Here is a 12,386-nt window from a genome sequence, read left to right as displayed (position 1 = left end):
GTCTACTGCAGCCCCATGGTCAAGGCACATATGAGAAAGCAATCAATGAACAACTAAGGTGTTGCAACAAGACTAATGATTGATGCTTCTCATCTCTCTCCATTCCTGTCTGTCTGTCCCTGTTTATCCCTCTCTGACTCTCTGTGTCTCTATTAAAAAAAAAAAAGGACTGACCAGAGGGCTTCCTCACTCCTTGTAACAAAGACCCTTGGAAGGAGTCCCACAAGGGTTTTCCTCCCCAGGGATACCCCTAATAAAAAGACATGGAAGTCTGAAAACTGGCCTCCTCCAGGATTTGACTCTCTATGCACACTAAGTGAGAACCGTCCCTCGGACCAAAGAACCACCCACAGAAACTGCTTTTGCTGCTAATCTCTCGCTCCGTAACATTGTCCAGACTCCAGTCCCCATGGTCCCCAGGAGGGGATGTTGGGGGAGAGTTTGATTCAAATATCAGGTCCTGGCTGGTTATCTCAGTCGGTTGGAGTGTTGTCCTGAAACACCCAAATTGCAGACACATGTGGGAAGTGACCAATGAATGCACGACTAAGTGGAACAACAAAGGAAAGTGTGTGTGTATCTCTCCCCCTCCCTTTCTCCCTCTGACTCTCTAAAATCAATAAGAAAAAGACCCCCAGATATCTGATCAAGTAGAGGGATCTAAGGATCCTAATGTTGCGTAGTTTGGAAATTCCAGTGTCTGTTTTGCCCCTGCCCTCCACCCCCAATAGAAGCCTCCAGCCCAGAAGTGTAGGCGCTGCAGGTTGGGGATTGAGGATTGGTTCTGGTGTGGGAGCAGACTGGCTGGGACCCTGCGACTCTTCTTTCTTTGACTGGAAGCCCGGGGGAGACCATCCATCCGGGCAGGAGGCTAAGAGGGTGGTTTCGGGACTTCCAAGAGAGTTGCAGCCGCTCAGCTGCTCAACTGCGGTGGGAACGGATGGCTGCGCGCCCACGCAGCAACTGCTGTTGATTTTCCTGTCTCAGCTGCCCGAGGAAGAAGAGAAAGAAAAAAAAGAAGGGGGAGGCAGGGGCAAAGCAAGTGTGGCATCGTGGCTTGTTGGTCTGAGGCAGCGATTTTCGATCTCTTCCATCTCATGGCACACATAAACGAAGTGCTAAAATTCTGTGGCACTCCAAAAATTATTTATTTTTTGCCTGACAAAAAAAAAAAAAAAAAAGAAATAATTTTTAATCTTTCACATTGGATGGCTATTGTGCTGGCTGTTGTCATTTTTTTGATAAATCTAAAGAAAAAGAGGTTAGTGCCCCTGACTAAACAAGTTATTGCATGTTTTAAAAATTCTTGCACACACTGAAAATCGCTGGTCTAGAGGGTATGGTTCTTGCTTTGGGTGTGAGAGGTTTTGGGTTCCCCTTTTCCCCCTTCTGTGTCTTGAGCAGAATAAGGGAGACCACTGGGCAGAGGCTCCTGCTGGTTGAGCAGGGTGGGGGACCTAGTGAGCAGACAGCATCCACTGAGCCTGGGATTCCACACCACCAACTGTGGTTAGAGGAAACCAACCGCTCCCGGAAACAGAAGGGTTTTTTTTGTTTTGTTTTTTACAGAGACAGAGTCAGAGAGAGGGATGGACAGGGACAGACAGGAACAGAGAGATGAGAAGCATCAATCATTAGTTTTTTGTTAGTTTTTTGTTGCGACACCTTAGTTGTTCATTGATTGCTTTCTCATATGTGCCTTGACTGCGGGCCTTCAGCAGACTGAGTAACCCCTTCCTCGAGCCAGAGACCTTGGGTCCAAGCTGGTGAGCTTTTGCTCAAGCCAGATAAACCCGTGCTCAAGCTGGCGACCTCAGGTCTCGAACCTGGGTCCTCGGCATCCCAGTCTGACACTCTATCCACTGTGCCACCGCCTGGTCAGGCAACAGAAGGTTTTTTTTATGAGTGCTTTGTTGGTTGCTCTGGGAGTACAAATCTTTTAGAGTTCGAGATTGTCACTCAAGTCCTGGGTGAAATCCTACCTACACTTAGCTAAAGTTGTGTTTTAGCTGGGGAACTTCAGTGGCCCGCGCCGCACACACCCAGGCCACAGGGCCTTCCTGGATGTGGAAGTGAAGACATTAGCACCATAGATGCCATGGGCTGTGGGACTTCGCACCTTATCGGGGTACTGGAGGACTCCTCATCCTGGTGGGCTGACCTGCCTTGGCATGGGGTCTGGGTAGACGGAATCACCTCCTTCCAGGAGACACCCTTTCCTGGTGCTAGGCCACCGTAGGGCACCTGAGGTCAGGACAATTGCTGGCTGGCTGATTTGGTCTGTAGAACCAAGTGACTCTCAGCGCTAGCTCTGGGGTGGGAGGCCAAACATCGGAAGCTCATTTTCTTGTTTTGATCTTGTCTGGGGTGAGAGCAGGGAGCCGAGCCAATGGAGGCAGGGGCAGGGGAAGAGCAGAGATGGTGGTGGCTGTTTCCTTTTTGAACTTCACAGGCTTTTGGCCAGCCCCTGATGAGTGCCACACCATAGGGGTGAGGCGTTTTTCAAAGCGGGGGACTTCTACACGCTGTCGCCCATTTTTTTTTTTCTTTTTGCGCATGCGCGAGACATGTCCCGCCCCGGAAGCCACACTGGCCACAAAGAAGCATCGAGTGTGGTTCGTTGGTCTAGGGATGTGATTCTCGATGGGGTGCTAGAGATCCTGGCTCAGCCTTCTTTAACTCTCCAGGTGCGGATCAGAGCTCTAGGCCCGTGGCCTTGGAGGCATGTCCCGGTGTTCATGGGGCAGCATGGACACTGACTACAGGGAGTGAGATAATGAGAAGCATCAACTTGTAGGTGCCTCACTTTAGTTGTTCATTGATCGCTTCTCATACATGCCTTGACGTGGGGGTGGGTAGGGCCCAAACCCAGCCAGTGACCCCTTGCTCAATCCAGCGACCTTGGGCTTCAAGCCAGAGACCTTTGAGCTCAAGCCAGCGACCATGGGGTCATGTCTATGATCCCACGCTCAAGTCAATGACCCCGCGCTCAAATTGGCCACCTCGCCCTCAAGCCGGGGACCTTGGGGTTTCCAACCTGGGATCTCAGCGACGCTTTATCCACTGCGCCACCACAGGTCGGGTCATCGCCCCACTTTTGAGCACCCATCTGCACCGGACCGGGAACTCCTCGCGCGCAGGCTTTTGCACCAGCGGCCCCCAGTGCGCTCACGCTCACCGCCGGGAGGAGCGCCCGGGAGGTAACAGAAGGGCGGCGCAGGGACTCTCCCACCTCCCAACCCGCCGGCGGGACTTCCTGGCCGAGGATCTTTGTTGTCCCAGCGCAGAGTGGAGGCAGCGGCCGAGGATTGCGGGCAGAGCTGGACGCGGGGGTCGCGCAGAAGCTGCTCCCCACTTTATGGAACCCGGGAGCGCTGGACTGCCTTCCAGACGGGTCTGAAATCGGTGTCTCCTCCTGGTGGAGCTCCACCATCTCTGCAGGTCCCGCCCCGGAAGCCACACTGGCCACAAAGAAGCATCGAGTGGGGTTCGTTGGTCTAGGGATGTGACTCTCGATGGGGTGCTAGAGATCCTGGCTGAGCCCTCTTTAACAATCTCCGGGTGCGGATCAGAGCTCTAGGCCCGTGGCCATGGAGGCACGTGCCTGTGTTCATGGGGCAGCATGGGCACTGACTACAGACGCAGCCCCCAAGTTTGCCTGGACAGCCTCCCAGGTACTCTGTGACCATTGACTGCTTCTGGAAGACTCTTATTAGAGACGGCATCACTGGGCTATATGAAAGCATGGCTGCCCCATCATTGGAGCTATCCCCATGTTCCCTGTGTGCTCGTTTGGGTTTGGTTTGGGGAAGAAACTGCAACAGAAACACCCAGAAGATGTGTTCAGCTAACCCCAGCTATTTGCATCTGGGATGTCATCTGGCATATTCACCACAGGAATCATGACCCTTGGAGAAGCGATCTAGTGCTGTTGCAGATGTAGGCTTCTTCAGGGGAACCAAATCCAGTGGTGCCTAGGACTATGCAAGGACGCTATACCAGGAGCCTGGGATATGAGGTATCCACAAGGGGACTGTGCTCACCCTTATGTGAGATGTGCCAGGCAGTGGGATGTATTTTATGATATATCAATGGCTGAAAAATATCTTGACCACAGAGGGAGTGTCAGTGAGCTCAGCGTGCCTCAGATCCTGGTGGCTGGGGGCATCACTGGGATCTTCAACTGGGCGGTGGCAGTCCCCCACAACGTGCTGATGTCCTGCTTCCAGACTGCACTTCCTGGATAATATCCTAATGGTTTCAGAGATGTGCTGAGGGAGCTTATCTGGGATGAAGGAGTCACATCCTTGTACAAAGGGTCCAATGCAGTGATGATCTGAGTCTTCCCAGCCAACACAGGCCTGTTTTCTTGGCTTTGAAGTTACCATTAAGTTCCGTAATTGGATCACCACCAGCTTGTGAGACTGAAGGCTGCTGACAGCTTCTGGATGCTGGAGACTGTTACCAAAGAGTAGCACTGGCAGGACTAGGCCATCCTGAAGGGTGAGGAGAGGGGGACGGTGGGATCAGAGCTCTGTTCATGGACTTGTTGAGACCAGTTGCCTTAACGACATCCTCTACCTGTATAACTTGGTGTGCCATTTTGAAACTTGAATTCATCTTATCAATTTAAGGGAGCTCAGGAGGATTTGGAGATGGAGTAAGCTTCTAGACCAGACACCACCTGTGGCCAGAGTATTGTCTATTGATTGGTTGACCCCTGGCCCTACTATACCCAAAATACTGGTCTTGAAAAAGGAAATCTCAGCCTTTCACTGGAGGTACTATGCATGTTATCAGCCAGCTGATCAGGAGCTGGGTCTTCTTTGATCCCTCACCAGGAATCCCCCCACCTCCGATTTCCAGGGTATCAGCCTATCCTGACTTGCACAGAGAAATGTGGACTCGAGGCCCATGTCTGTCTGTCAAGTGGAATGAGCAAATGTGCAGGGGGCAGATAGCCTGATAACAGAAGGGTTTTTTCCCCGCCCTTTAGCATGCAAGTAATCAAAATTGAAACTAGAGTAATCTAATTTCCCAGGAGAAGGTGGAGAGCTTTTCCTCCTACACAGCGAGGAGAGTTTTGAATCCACAGTCCCAGCTGCTGGGATATGTGAGAAAGCCCAGGGTGTGGAAGGCTCTCTTTCCACACTCTTCTCATGAGAGCCCCTGTTTTAATAGGAAACAATATTGTTTTTAATTTGAAAAAAGACATGCTTAACCCATATCAGGGATAAAAATGACTTTATAGTTGTTACATAACTTAAGAAGATACTATAAGAATATTCTAAAAAAACTTTCTGAAATTTTAGAAATAAAATATATCTAGTATGTATGTATGTATGTATGTATTTTTGGAGCACAAAACATGCCCTAATGGAATAGAAATGTAAATGATTCCAAAATCAATAATGAAAGTGAATCAATAATCAAATATCCTCCAAGGAAAATTCTTGACCCAGATAGCTTCAGTAGAGTGTGCTACCAAACATTCAAGGAGGGGTAGGGGGCTTTGTGAGAAAGGTGAAGAGTATAAGAAGTACAATTGGATCTGACCCGTGGTGGTACAGTGGCTAAAGCATCAACTTGTAATGCTGAGGTCGCTGGTTTGATCCCTGGGCTTGCTGGACCAAGGCACATACTGGAAGCAACTACTATGAGTTGATGCTTCCCACTTCTCTCCCATCTCTCTCTCTCTCTAAATCAATTAAAAGAGAAGTACAATTGGTAGTTACAAAATATTCATGGAGATGTAAATAAAGTACAGTATAGGGAATATAGTCAATAATATAATAACTATGGATGGTACCAGGTGGGTACTAGATTTATCAGCAGGATCACTTCTTCAATTATGTGTCTAAACACTATACTGAATATCTGAAACTAATGTAAAATAATATTGAATGTCAAGTGCAATTTAAAATAAATAAAAACTAAAAAAAAAGACCCAAAAAAGGAAGAAGAATAAGAAGAGGAGGAAGGGAAGAAGGGAGGAAGAGAGGAAGAGAAAGAGAGAACTTTGTCTGGTCTGTGTTAGTGCAGTGGATAAAAGCAAAGTGTCCACATGGAACACTGAGGTCGCCGGTTTGAAACCCTGGGCTTGCCTGGTCTAGGCACGTAAGACAAACAACCAATGGACAGCTAAAGTGAAGCAACTATGAGTTGATACTTCCCATCACTCTCCCTAAAACCCATAAATAAAATCTTAAAACAAACGAAAAATTTGATCTCACACAAAACCTTACATAGAATAGGCGAAGAGGGGCTGCCCAACATATTCTACCAGGCTGGCATAGCTCTAATATCAAAACTAAGCATGAACGGCAGGAAAAAGAATTTAAAAAGTACATAATCTCACTCATGAAAATAGATGTAAATTTTTTTTTGCCCTGGCTGATTAGCTCTGTTGGTTGGAGTATCGTCCCAGAGTGCAGAGGTTGCTGGGCAATTCCCAGTCAGGGCGCCTACAGGAGCAGCTCGATGGTCCTGTCTCTCTCTCCATTCCTCTATCTCAAAAAATTAAATTTTAAAACAAAATATTAAGAAGCCAAATCTTATGACACGACAAGAATAATACAGCACACCCAAGTTGAGTTTATCCTGGGGAATATAAGGTTGATTTGACATCTATTAATGTATTCAATAAATTCAAGAAGAGATATTTGATATAATACAACTTTCATTCATGATTTTAAAAATTCTTAGCCCTGGCCAGATAGCTCAGTTTGTTAGAGCATCGTCCCGAAGTGCAAGGGTTGCTGGTTTGATTCCCAGTCAGGGCACATACAGGAACAGATTGGTGTTTGTTCTTGCCCCCCCCCATCCTTTCCTCTCTCTAAAATCAATAAAATAAACATTTTAAAAATCTTAGTAAAATAGAGAAAGGGAGAAACATTCATAACTTACCTAAATTATCTACAAAATACTACAGCAAACTTCATACTTTGATGTTGAAACCTTGAAGACATTTTTTTTGAGGTTGGAAATGCAGCAAAGATGCCGGCACTTTATTTTTATTAAAAAATTTTACCTGAGAAACTACATCACTCAAACACTGTTGGTGATGATACAAAATGGTACAGATACTCAGGAAAACACCGGCAGTTTCTTTAAAAACTAAACATGTAACTACCACACCACCGGCAATTACATTTTGGTTGTGTATCCCAGAAACATGATTTATGTTCACACAAAAAACCTCTACATGAATGTTTATGGCTGTTGTATTGTAACAGTAAAAACAAACAAACCTGGAAACAATTCAGATGTCCTTCAAGGAATCAATAATTTAACATTTAGCCCTAAGTTTTCACTCGCGCAGCTCCCTTGCTCTCGCTTCTCCTCCGTTGGGGCTGCTCCTCCCAGCGCCGATGCCAGCTCCTCTGCGGTGGTCACCCGGGCCAGACCGGCTTTCTCAGCTTGATGACACCAGCTGGTTAGGGTAGTTTCGGATTGGGAGCTTCAGCTATTGACCTTTCCCTGATGCCCAGGTTCAAGTTATCACCTAACCTAGTTCCCACCACCTTCACGTATTCGGAAATTTTTAATCTCTTTCTCTCTTTTTAAAAAGATTGTATTTATTGATTTGAGAGAGAGAAAGGCGGGGGAGAGGTGAGTGGGAAGAGCAGGAAGTATCAACTCCTTGCTTCTCAATATGCCTTGACTGGGCAAGCCTGGTGTTTTCCATCCGCGACCTCAGCGTTCCAGGTCAACGTTTTATCCACCACGCCACCTCAGCCGAGCTGGAGAAATTCAGACACGATAACACATGCTAGGCACTTTTGGATATCCCAGTGGCATGCTCTAGCCGCTAGAGCATGAGGCTGTTAATCTCAGGGTCGTGAGTTTGACCCCACATCGGGCAGTTCTTGTTCTTCTTCCTCTTCTTTCTTTTTCGTCTTCCTTCTTCTTCCTCTTCCTTCTCCTCCCCTTCTCCTTCCTTCTCTTCTTCCTCCTCCTTCTTCTTCTAACTCCTTTTTTTTGTTGTTTGGACCTTGGAGTCCTGAGATCCGGCAGGCGGAGCGTCCTTAGGGAGCATCCATGAAGGTGCCGCCTTTCCAGGGCTTCCGAGGGGCCGAGGCTCAGGAGACACAGCGCCGCCCCGCGGACCGGGAGCTCCGGCGGACCATTGCCCCACCGCGTCCCCAGCGCCCTAGGGGCTGAGCGGAGTGTCTGCGCAGCAACTTAAGGAAGGCACTGAGACGCACAGATCACCAGCCCGCCGGCAGCCATTCTCAGCCCCGGTTCGTTGTTTTCAGCCAGCGCTGGAGCCACCAGATTGGGGTGAAGGAGTGAAGAGTGAAGGAACTGCTCCTCGTTTTGTCCGAGGCGGGAGCGCGGGGCTCCCTCCGCACCCACCCGCCCCAGAACTGAACTCTTCCCGATGGGTGTGAAATCTGCGTATCCCTGCCACTCGACTGGCCCTGCCATCCGTAGAGAGCCATATAATTATAAAGAAGACTAGGAACTTTGGGTAGCTTACTGGTGTGGGGAAAGCCTCTTATGGTGTGAGAGGTCCCAGGTTCAAGTCCCTGACAAGTCCCTTTTTTAAACAAAACCACTTCCTCTTAGAGATTTAGGAATTGCCCAGAGGTCTCAGCCATTTGGTGTTAAACCCAACACTACGAAAAGGAATAATAAAAAAAAAAATTCTTTAGCCGAACCAGTCAGTGGAGCAGAGGATAGAGCGTCGAATTGGGATGTGGAGGACCCAGGTTCAAAACCCTGAGATCTCTGGCTTGAGCGCGGGCTCATCCAGCTTGATTGTGGGATCATAGACATGACCCCCTGGTTGCTGGCTTGAGCCCAAAGGTCGCTGGCTTGAAGTCCAAGGTCGCTGGCTTGAGCAAGGGGTCACTCGCTCTGCTATAGCCCCCCAGTCAAGGCACATATGAGAAAGCAATCAATGAACAACTAAGGTACCACAACGAAGAATTGATGCTTTTCATCTCTTTCTCTTCCTGTCGGTCTGTCCCTCTCTCTGACTCTGTCTTTGTCTCTGTCACAAAAACAAAACAAAACAAAAAACAAACAAACAAAAATCTTTAAAAGCTTCACGATGGATCTTGATGCTTATACATTTTAACTGGAGTCCTGGGTGTCCAGAGGATGTGGACATATTGAGGCAGGGAGCTCTGCCAGGTGCTCCAGTCAGCTCAAGGCCTGAGGAGGGGAAAATCCGTGAGAGGCAGTGCCCTCCCACAGTCACGCTTTTGAGGGTTCAAGGCCATTAATTACTCTGGTTGGGACTCCCGTTGCTAAGCGTTCAGTAATTTACATGCAAGATTGCCCAGGTGGGCCTGACCAAGCGGTGGCACAGTGGATAGAGCGTTAGACTGGGATGCAGAAGGAGCCAGGTTCGAGACACTGAGGTCTCCAGCTTGAGCACGGGCTCATCTGGTTTGAGCAAAAGCTCACCATCTTAGACCCAAAGTCGCTGGCTCGACCAAGGGGTTACTCAGTCTGCTGAAGGCCCGCGGTCAAGGCACATATGAGAAAGCAATCAATGAACAACTAAGGTGTCGCAACGAAAAACTGATGATTGATGCTTCTCATCTCTCTTCGTTCCTGTCTGTCTGTCCCTATCTATCCCTCTCTCTGACTCTTTCTCTGTCCCTGTAAAAAAAATAAAAAAAAAAGAGTTCCAACTACAAAGAGCTGTTTTCTATAAAGAGCTAAAGCAGGGGTCCCCAAACTACGGCCCGCGGGCCACATGCGGCCCCCTGAGGCCATTTATCCAGCCCCCACCGCACTTCTGGAAGGGGCATCTCTTTCATTGGTGGTCAGTGAGAGGAGCATAGTTCCCATTGAAATACTGGTCAGTTTGTTGATTTAAATTTACTTGTTCTTTATTTTAAATGTTATATTTGTTCCCGTTTTGTTTTTTTACTTTAAAATAAGATATGTGCAGTGTGCATAGGGATTTGTTCATAGTTTTTTTTATAGTCCGGCCCTCCAATGGTCTGAGGGACAGTGAACTGGCCCCCTGTGTAAAAAGTTTGGGGACCCCTGAGCTAAAGTTTCCCACTTTCCCAGGCAACCGTGCGTGGGCCCAGGTCACACCCAGGCCATCTCACCTCTGTTTTCCAGAGACCACTGCAGATCCAAGGCTGACTGTCGAGTTATATTTCCTGTCCTAATGTTACTTTGTCACACTTTTATTTATTTGTTTATACCTTAACAAGCAGTTGTTGATGAAGTCCCACTGATCTGGCTCTTACCCGAGAATAGTAATGTTCAGTCTCGAGAAGGCCCTGCTTGCTTCACTTTTCCAGACTTGGCCAGAGATTATCGGTCTGAGGGAGAGGGACTCTCATGGACGTTTTCAGGCTAATTGTGCCTGAAGGAGCGGCTGCAGTGCAGGGATTCAGCCCTCAGTGCAGGAAGAATGTTTTGGGGAACCACAGGCCCAGCTCTTTATAGGAATCCTGTCGCCACTAGGGCCACATCCACTGAGAATGTCATTAGAGACAAACAGAGAGTAATCGTCCCTTCTTGGGAAATTTTGGATTCAACATTGATATAATGCTGCAGCTGCTGCGTCCTGCACTCATATTTTCAGAGCACAGCCCTTCTTGGCTTTGTCCACTGATCTCTCTAAGTGTCCCTTGTAAAATTAAAATAAAAACGACTCTGAGGTATATGAGAAGAAACTTAGCCAATTTGTGTTTATCACAATTCAGGGTTTTATAAACAGACAAGACAAATACTGGTCATGACTAGGCGATCACAAGGAACTGCTTGATAATCTCAGATCTGCTTCTGTGGCTCCACTTAAAGGACATAATAAAGAGTGTCCCCATATGGCTTTATACTTTAACAAGCCGTTACTGATGAAGTCCCATTGATCTGATCCTTACCCAAGAAGAATGACATTCTTCATGGTCACAAGAAGTCCCAGGCTTGCTTCCCTTTTCCTGCCTGCACTACTTGCTAATCAGGGGACCTGGGTCAAGTCCTGCTTTGCTGCCATTGCTTCTCCTGCCAGCAGTCTGCGACAATCCCACTTCATTCTCAGTGTCGTACTAACTGATTTGTACACACTCTTCTCTGAGCATAAATCTCAATATTACATGTCCAGCTAGCTAAATTGGTACAGCATGAAACTCTTAATCTCAGGTTGGGTGTTTGAGACCCATGTTAAGTGTGTGCTTCCTTTTCTCTTGTCCCCTAGACTACAGAGAAAGGTGAGAAATCCAGGACTTTCCTTAAACACATGCCCAGACATCTGTGAATGAATTTTTTTAAGTTAGCGAGACTTAGAAAGATATCCATTTTACTGTACCATTTAAAAGCGGGGGTAGGGGGAAGGGGATGGGACAGATATAATGTGTCTCCTGTGGGGATGCTAGAGGCAATGGACATTACACCTGTAAGTAAACTTTTCTAATAACCCAATATTTCCTAAATGGAACCCATCATCTCCCCACTGCCACCATTAGCAGCACAATCCACCCCAACCAGCACAAAAATTCCATATACCTCTTGCCTGCCTACATCACTTATCTCAATTAATGCTTCACCTATGGTGCAATCCCCTTACTCTCTCCCTAATTTCTCATATCCAGTAAGTCCTTAAGTGCTCTGCATTCTATCTTACTATCATTTCTTAATACTATTCCCTATTGTAGTGAGTAGAATTGTGTTCACTCCCCCTAAAAGATATGTTCAGTCCTAATTCCCAGTACCTCTGAATATGACTATTTGGAAATAAGGTCTTTATAGATGTAATCTAGCTGTAGGGGATCAAGATGAGCCCTATTCCAATGACTGGTGTCCTTCTTATTCTTACTTTTAATTTCTTTATGAGAGAGAGAGAGAGAAACATTGATTAATTGTTCCACTTATTTTTGCACTCATTGGTTGATTCTTTTATGTGCCCTGAACAGGGATTGAACCCATAATCTTGGCATGTTGGGATGATGTTCTAACTATGAGCTACCCATCCAGGGATGTCCTTCTAAGAAGAGGGAAATTTGGACATAGCTATTCACACATAGAAAACCATATGAAGAAAGAGAATCACAGAAGACACTCAGGGAGAATGCCATGTGAAGAGAGTGACAGAGATTGTAGTGGTGCATCTACAAGCATCACTAAGTATTGCTGGCACTAAGTAATCCTAAGTGATGGAACATTAAGTGTTGTTAGCAGCCACAGAAGCTAGGAGGAAGGCATGGAACAGATTTTCCCTCAAAACCTCCAGAAGGAATCAACCCTACCAACACCTTGATTTTGGACACCAAGCCTCCAAAACAGCAAGAGAATAAATTTCTGTTATTTAAAGATACCTAGTTAAAAAATATAATAAAAACACCTAGTTGATAATTCTTTGTCATGGCAGCCCTAAGAAATTACACATCATGCCAGTAGAATTGCTTGCCTTA

At 47.0% G+C, this 12,386-nt stretch overlaps 1 pseudogene; it reads left to right on the top strand.

Annotated features, from left to right (window-relative positions):
* The first annotated feature begins 2,567 nt into the window (after positions 1 to 2,567).
* Positions 2,568 to 5,196, top strand: LOC136335729 (mitochondrial carnitine/acylcarnitine carrier protein pseudogene; annotated as a pseudogene).
* The last annotated feature ends 7,190 nt before the right edge of the window (positions 5,197 to 12,386 follow it).

This window comes from Saccopteryx bilineata, chromosome 4, assembly GCF_036850765.1.
Source record: "Saccopteryx bilineata isolate mSacBil1 chromosome 4, mSacBil1_pri_phased_curated, whole genome shotgun sequence".
NCBI classification, from domain to species: Eukaryota; Metazoa; Chordata; class Mammalia; order Chiroptera; family Emballonuridae; genus Saccopteryx; species Saccopteryx bilineata.
Note: the sequence above shows the minus strand (reverse complement) of the source record. Positions and strands in the feature narration are given on the sequence as shown.